A 7,540-nucleotide genomic window follows, 5' to 3' on the forward strand; every position below is an offset into this window, starting at 1 on the left:
GTACATCTTTCCTTAAAGCCAGAGCACTATGTCAGTAGAACTGAGCCCTGAAGCTAAGTGAATGAAGGGCTTGAGAGTTGCTCTCAGTGGTGAAGATAAAATAGATATTTAACCTTATGAATGGTGGCATTTTAGCCCAGAAGAGTGGAAGGGACCTGCGTTTTCTTTGCACACATTATACTTAATACTTAGAGAGAGTAAGGCCAGCCCTAAAGTTCAAAGGAGACCCATCCATTTCCAAAAGGCTATTTAAAAAATTTTTTTTTTTTTTTTTTTTGAGACAGAGTCTCGCTCTGTCGCCCAGGCTGGAGTACAGTGGTGTGATCTCAGCTCACTGCAACCTCCACCTTTCGGGTTCAAGTGATTCTTCTGCCTCAGCCTCCTAAGTAGCTGGGAGTACTTAGTGTGTGTGGCGTGTGCCACCACACCTGGCTAATTTTTTTGTATTTTTAGTAGAGACGGGGTTTCACCATATTGGCCAGACTGGTCTCGAACTCCTTACCTTGTGATCCACCCGCCTTCGCCTCCCAAAGTGCTGGGATTACAGGCGTGAGCCACCACGCCCAGCCAAAAAAATTTTTTTAACTGAAAAAAAGATATGCTAATTGTAGAAAAAGCATAAAACTGCAAGAAAGAGGTAATTTTTAAAAGCCATCTTTAGTCCTACTACCAGAAATAATCACTGTTTTTTGGTATATTTCCGAATTTTCTTCTTTGCATGCATATACATATATAAATAGTTATGGGCTCATACCATCCATGTTGCTTTGTTACTCTGTTTCATGTAATACTAAATCGTGAAATTGTTTCATGTCAATAAATACATTTAAATGATATTAAGTGCCTAAATATTCCATTGCAGAGTTGTGTTATTATTCATTTAATGAATTGCCTATTATTGGAGATTAATGTTGTTTATAATTTTTTTAAAAAAATTTTATTAGAGATGCGGTCTTGCTATGTTGACCAGGCTGTTCTCAAACTCCTGGCCTCAAGCAATCCTCTTATCTCTGCCTCCCAAAGTACTGGGATTACAGGTGTGAGCTACCACGTCTGGTCTGTTTATAATTTTCTGTGATTATTCTTAATTATTTCCTTAGTATATGTTCCAAAGAATGTAATTAACTGCTAGGCCAAAGCTTATGACCTTTTAAAAGATTGTGATAGTGTATCAGTCAGATAGGCTAAATGTTGTAACAGACATAGCCAAAATCTCAGTGGCTTAACACAATAAAGATGTATTTCTCTTTTATGTCACAGTTCAACACAAGTCGTTTGTTGGGAGTAGAAGGCACTCTGCATGGTCGTCTGGAACCAGGGTTTGCCCACCTGATGGGTCTCCATTTGCCCCGGCCTTGGACTTCTCCACTGGATGCTCTGATTTCACTTGATAGGTAAAGGGAGAGAGAGAGAGAGAGCATGGAGAATTGCACAGGTAGTTTTAGGGTCAGGCCTGGCGGTGACTCACATCACTTCCTCTGCCCACCTTCCCATTGTCCAGAACTCAGTCACATGACTGCTCCTAACTGCAAGGAAGGCTGGGAAGTATAGTCTTCCTGAGTGTCCAGGAGGAAAACAAGAGTGTAACGGACCCAGAACAAGCATTGTCTCTGCCTCAAACATAACCAACTTGCCAATCAGCAATGTTTTTCCAGTTATTTATTTATTTAGAGACAGAGTCTCATTCTGTTGCCCAGGCTGGAGTGCAGTGGTGTGATCTCAGCTCACTGCAATCTCTGCCTCCCGGGTTCAAGTGATTCTCTAGTCTAAGCCTCCCGAGTAGCTGGGATTACAGGTGCATGCCACCACACCCAGCTAATTTTTGTATTTTTAGTAGAGACGGGGTTTCACCATGTTAGCCAAACTGGTCTCGAACTTCTGGCCTCAGTTGATTCCCCACCTCAGTTTTTCCAGTTTATATTCCCACCAGCAGGGTACAAGGATTCCTATTTCCCTACTTCCTCATTAATTAAGAGGGTGACGCTCTTTCCGTTGTTTTTTATAGATCTGCATGGAACAATGCGGCTTCTCTGCATGACTGGAGTTTGTTTTGTCTTTGAAGATAATCTCACTAGGATCAAGGTCATACCTGCTGGAGAGTCGGGACTCTGGATTTCTGATTGTTTTCAGGACAGCTACTCTCATCCTAGGCTGATCTGAGTTTCTGGGTCTTTCTCTGCCTGTTCTTTCCTCTCCCCTTCCCTTCTCTGCTGCAGAAAGTGTTTTATGCGGGCGTCAGCAACTTCAGGACCTTCCAAACCCCTTGCCCCAGTATCATCCCTGAATGCAAAACTCACTTAGAGGCCTAGGGAAGAGATTAGAGCTCTGCTTTTCCTCTGCCACCTCAGGTGTGTTCTAGCTTACAAGACACTTTCACAGAAAAAAATTCAGGGAATGGAATGGGAAGGCAAAAATAGCTGCTTGATGCTGACTTGGCACATTGACTTCGACCAAATCACCCAGCGCCTCCTCCTTAGTACTCTGGTGACCACAGAATAATCCTCGCGCAGTGAGTAGTGGAGGTCAGGAGGAGTAAACTGCCTAGATGTCATGAAGGGAAAGCACTAGACTTGTGCAAAGTCTATTCTTGTCCGTTTCCCTGTGAATCCAGGTTGCTGAACATCAGCCGATGTCTGAACTGTGGTTTCCTCCTGGTTTTGAAATTTAGTTACTAGAAGACAATGCTTTTGAATGGCTTCTTTGCCATGACTTTCACAGGTCCTGCTGGCTGTTGCCTAATGAATGTCTGATAGGCCTAGCCCCTTGGCAAAGCAATGTTTTATTTGCAAAATTATGCTTGTCCAGTGCCTCCTGGGAACTGAAAGCCTGGCATCAGCAGAGGAACACAAACCGGGCAAATCACGGATCTCCAAGGCTTGCATTGCTTGGGGGCCATGGCACACAGCACTGCTAAAAGCCTAGGACAATCTGTGTGTTTTAGGAGCAAACCAATGCCTTGCACTTCTAAGCTGTATCCTTTGCTCCCTCCCTGAGAGGCAGCCGTGTACTCTGGGCTTCCTAGGTAAGTGACTCACACCAACTATAAGCCTGGCTTATGACCTAGAAAAGGAAACAGGAAGTGGCTTAGAGACATAAAGAGCACAGCCCAGAAGGGGCTGCCATGGAATTCTCCTCAGATGAGAAGGGGTCCAATGGCCAGAGGGGCAACTTGGCATCCTCTCCTTCCCCACGTTACCACGATGCCCTTGGCAGGGACCATTTGATGGGGAGTCGGATGTCTTCCTGGGGATGGTGAACAGGGGTGAGGGAGGGGGAACTGCTGCTGGGTCAGTAGCTCCTCTCCAGAGTGAGCCCATCAGTGGAATGCCATGCCCCTTCTCTATCCCGTCTTTGCAAGTGGGCTTGGGTTCTTGGGATGAGTTTCATCAGGCCTTATTCATGCAGACTGTGAAGAGGTGCCTCCAACAAGAAAAACCAATGTCTAGCAAGTCCTCTAAGGGCAGGGATTCTGGAGAGGTCGCCCTGTCCTCAGCTTGGCCCTGGCACATTCTGGCTGCAGGTAAGATGGCTGCAGCAGAGGGAGGGGAGGGGCCTCCCTGTTGATGGAGACCACCATGCAGGGCTTCTCTATGCTTCCCTTTCTGGCTCTCCCAGGAAGGAAGGGTGGTTGGCGGCTGGCGGCAGGGCTTGTGGAGGCTCAGTCCTGGGCCTGGTCCTGCTTCTTTTAGAGGTGGCTGGTTGTGCAATGGCACCCCGGCTGCTCCTCTTGGAGCCTCCATGACCACAGTTCCAGGCTCCACCCCCATTTCTCACCACCAGTGGTAAGAAATGGAATTTTTTGTTTTGTGTTTTTGTGCTCTTCCCATAACACCCAGCACCTATCCCCAAGCATGAGTCCCGAAGACCCGTAGCTATGGCAGGGCAGGGCCTAGGTATTGAAGGAGGATCCCACTCAGAGGCCAGTTCCACCCATTGCAAAACGCCCTCTGAGGACCCTCACTAGACCAGTTCCTCAAAGTGCGGTCCGCAGGCTGCCATCAGCGGAATCATGGGGTGAGGAAGGGGCTGGTAAAAACATGGGTTCTTGGCCCCCTCTGCAGACCTCCAGAATCTAACCCTCTCAGGAAAAGTCCTGGAAATCTGTGTGTCTAGAAGCACTTTCTTCTCCAGGTTGGTCAGCTCAGAAATGTCTAAATACTTTTCTCAATACCAATCCTGGTCTCATTTATTATCTTTCTCATGAAAATGATTTGCTTCCTTTCAACCTTGTATGACCTCTGAAAATATGACCTAAAGCAGAGGGTCATATTTTCTTATGCACTCACATAAGAAACATCACCTGTGGCCTTCATTGGCAAGCATGGATTGCTGTTTTCAATCAGGGGCTTCGAAGGAAGACACCTTTGATCATCGGGCTGCCTCTTTCTGCTTTTTCACTGAGTTGTCACTATTAAATGCCTTTCCCTGGCTTTGCCTTCTCTCTTCTCCACCAGAAAATGGGCCTGCTGCTCTAAGAGGTTGGACTCAAGGAGTCCTCTAGCACAGGGGCCATGAAAATAAATGACTTCCTTGTTTGCTGATGGAGCAGAGGTAGAATCTCTTGGTGTTTCCAAAGAGAAAACGCTGACTGTGAAGAGCCGAGAAAGATGACGTGATGAAGCCATCAGGGGAGGCACCAAACATCCTCAACTCTGCTCACCTATGGTTTTCTCCAGCCCTCCCAGAGCTCCTCCTGCGTGAGTAATGCAGTGTGTGCTGGTCAAGTGTCTCACTGAAAAAAGAAAGAAACCCTGATTTGCAGCATTGGCCAATTCCTGTAGTGTAAATACTCCTACCATGGCAGATTTCAGGTTACCAAGGGTTTCACAACTGGTTCACAAGTCTTGACTGTAATGACCAGCTCATGCAACTCCAGCACCTCATCATCTCCGCCCTGTCCCAGAAAATCCCCACATCACACCCAGGCTGAATGTCACTTTCAGCTTCTCAGTCAGAAGGAGAAGTGGTTAAATATACCAGGATGGTAATGACTAAGTATCAGAATGGTGAGTGTGGAGGGTCAGGATGTCTGCCAAATTGGAAATGACTCTTCACTTCTCAATCTTGGTGTCTCATCTGGGGAAGTTGGAGGGAGACATGCACAGCTTCTCATGAACAGTCCTGGACGCCCTTACCCCAAGGCCTCACGGGGCTCTCTCCAGGGCTTGCTCTTTCTCACTCTCTACTTTAAAAGCCTATGATTCATTGCCAGAGAACAGAAGGCTCCATCCTAATGGGCCAAGTTGAAAACGGCGGGATTGGGAGCTGTCTAGACTCTGGGTCCTGCCTTTTGTCTTGGCTGGTGTCAAAATGGACTCTAGAAACTGGCCTCAGGAAGATTCCCCATCGAACAGCTAAAGACTGAACAGCCTGGACTGACCTTTTTCTAATTTTTAGGGGTCTTGTGAACAAGAGTCAGGTGGGTGGGCAGCTCTTGTAAAGCTGAGTGTAACCGAATTTGTCCATAGCCTGTGACAGCAAAGATCACAAAACTCTTCCTTCCCCTTTAGGGCCTGGGAGTGACGCCGAGTGACGCCGAACTGAGGGGAGAATGGTGACCTATTTTATCTCCCAAACATTGGGCAGTCAGTTGCATTTGCAGATTTAAAATCCACCCACACTGCTGCAGTTTCTGTTCTCCTGCCCCCCAGGCATACTTCTGGCTGGAGCTGGTTTTGTAAAGTGGAGTTGGCTGTGGGTGTGGGAGTCCTCCTCGGAGAGCCTGGTCTGACAGCCCCAGTCCACAGCCCTCCCATGGGCTTTTGGGCTGCTCCAGTCCTGGCAGGTGCACAGCGCAGAGGAATCTGGTTTTGTCCTGGTCTCAGCTGGGGAAGTCTAGATAAAGAAAGAAAAAGTCAGCTGGGTGCAGTGGCTCATACCTGTAATCTCAGCACTTTGGGAGGCTGAGATGGGCAGATCACGAGGTCAGGAGTTTGAGACCAGCCTGGCCAACATAGTGAAACCCTGTCTCTACTAAAAATACAAAAATTAGCTGGGTGTGGTGGCGGATGCCTGTAATCCCAGCTACTCGGGAGGCTGAGGCAGGAGAATCGCTTGAAACCGGAAGGTGGAGGTTGCAGTGAGCTGAGGACCCGCTACTGCACTCCAGCCTGGGCAACAAGAGCAAAACTCTGTCTCAAAAAAAAAAAGATCTTGGTGGAAATGGCCTTGAATCTGGGGTCTCTGTAATATTCTGATCACTCAATCACTTAACAAATATTTATTGAGGGCCTACTAGGTGCCACACATTGGAAGACAGTGGAGGGTGAAGCAGAGTCTGCCCTCAGGGAGCTTACAGTTTAGATTACAGGCAAGACAGAGCTTACACATGTAATTCCAGATGAGTCAATAATGACAGGGGTGCAGAGGCTTTGAAGCAGAAGCATAAGGTGCAATGGGAACATAAAACAGGGAAGCCTAATGCAGACTAAGGGGCCTGAGGAGGGTTCCTCGAGAAAGTGAGGTTGAAGCTGAGAACCTGAGGGGTGGTTTGCATGCAGTACAATTGAGGGTTGAAAGGGAAGATCTTCCAATGCACAAAGAATTTATGCTGCAGAAACATTCTCTTCCTGAAGATACATTTGGGAATGTAGGTAGAAATTAACTGTCTTGCCTTCATATACAGTGTAGTGGAGACCACTGTGGATCTCCAACTGTTTGTCTTTTCTTAGCAACAAGTCCCCAGTTTTTGCTAGGTACATAGCTACCCAGAGAAAAAATTATGTGACCACCGTACTATGCTCCAGCCAATGAGATGTCAGCAGAGGTAATATGCGGGGCCTCTGAGAAGGCTCTTTTCTGCTACCTGGTACCTGGCTGGAGGCTGAAAAGCCATTAGGGACCATGAAGAGACATGCTAAGGTTGGAGAGTCAGCGTATTACATGGAGCCTCCTTCTCTGATGGCCATGGGCTGTGATACGAGCCCTGGATTGCCTATTTCCCGACTTCTTTTGTAAAAGGGAGAAATAAAAGTCAATTTTTGAAAAAGCGTCTATTATTTTGACATTTTCTGTCATACACAACCAAATATAATCCTAACTACTATACATGGCTTCTTTTCAGCTTAATGAAAAGATCATTGTTCTGCACTACACATAAATTACCTGTTTTATAGAAAAGTCTGTGATTACAGTATCTATTTTCCCAGCATCCTTCTTCACCTCCTTGATCCCCTTATCATCCCCTCGGCCCTGCACCTCCTCTCTTTCCTGACTCTCACACCACAGCTAGGCCTGCCCTCTGTGCTTTTACCTCCAGGAATGAATGAGACTCACAGCCCAAAAGTTCTCCAAGCCTCGGCTACCTTCCCTCAGTGGCTGCCCTGGCAAAGGTCCTGCTGCACGGAGTCACATAAAGTCCAGCAAAGCAACTGGTCTTTCCTGCCCCTTCTCATTCTTCCCGAGAAAGTGTGAAGAGTTAGAATACTCAGGCAGAGCTGGAAAAAGCGCACCCTTTTAGAGAAACCACAAGAATGATTGGAGGTGCTTTAATTGAACTGCGCTGCCTTGGGTTTTTCAATCTATGCAGAATTTAATGGAT

At 46.9% G+C, this 7,540-nt stretch overlaps 1 long non-coding RNA gene across 1 annotated transcript; it reads left to right on the forward strand.

The window, feature by feature from the left end:
* The first annotated feature begins 1,847 nt into the window (after positions 1 to 1,847).
* On the forward strand, positions 1,848 to 6,988 carry LOC111549525. Its single transcript, XR_002733761.3, has 2 exons — positions 1,848 to 3,520; positions 4,455 to 6,988. It is a non-coding gene; the product is annotated as an uncharacterized LOC111549525 (long non-coding RNA).
* Positions 6,989 to 7,540: the final 552 nt, after the last annotated feature.

The sequence above is a fragment of the Piliocolobus tephrosceles genome, chromosome 6 (assembly GCF_002776525.5).
Source record: "Piliocolobus tephrosceles isolate RC106 chromosome 6, ASM277652v3, whole genome shotgun sequence".
Lineage (NCBI taxonomy): Eukaryota > Metazoa > Chordata > Mammalia > Primates > Cercopithecidae > Piliocolobus > Piliocolobus tephrosceles.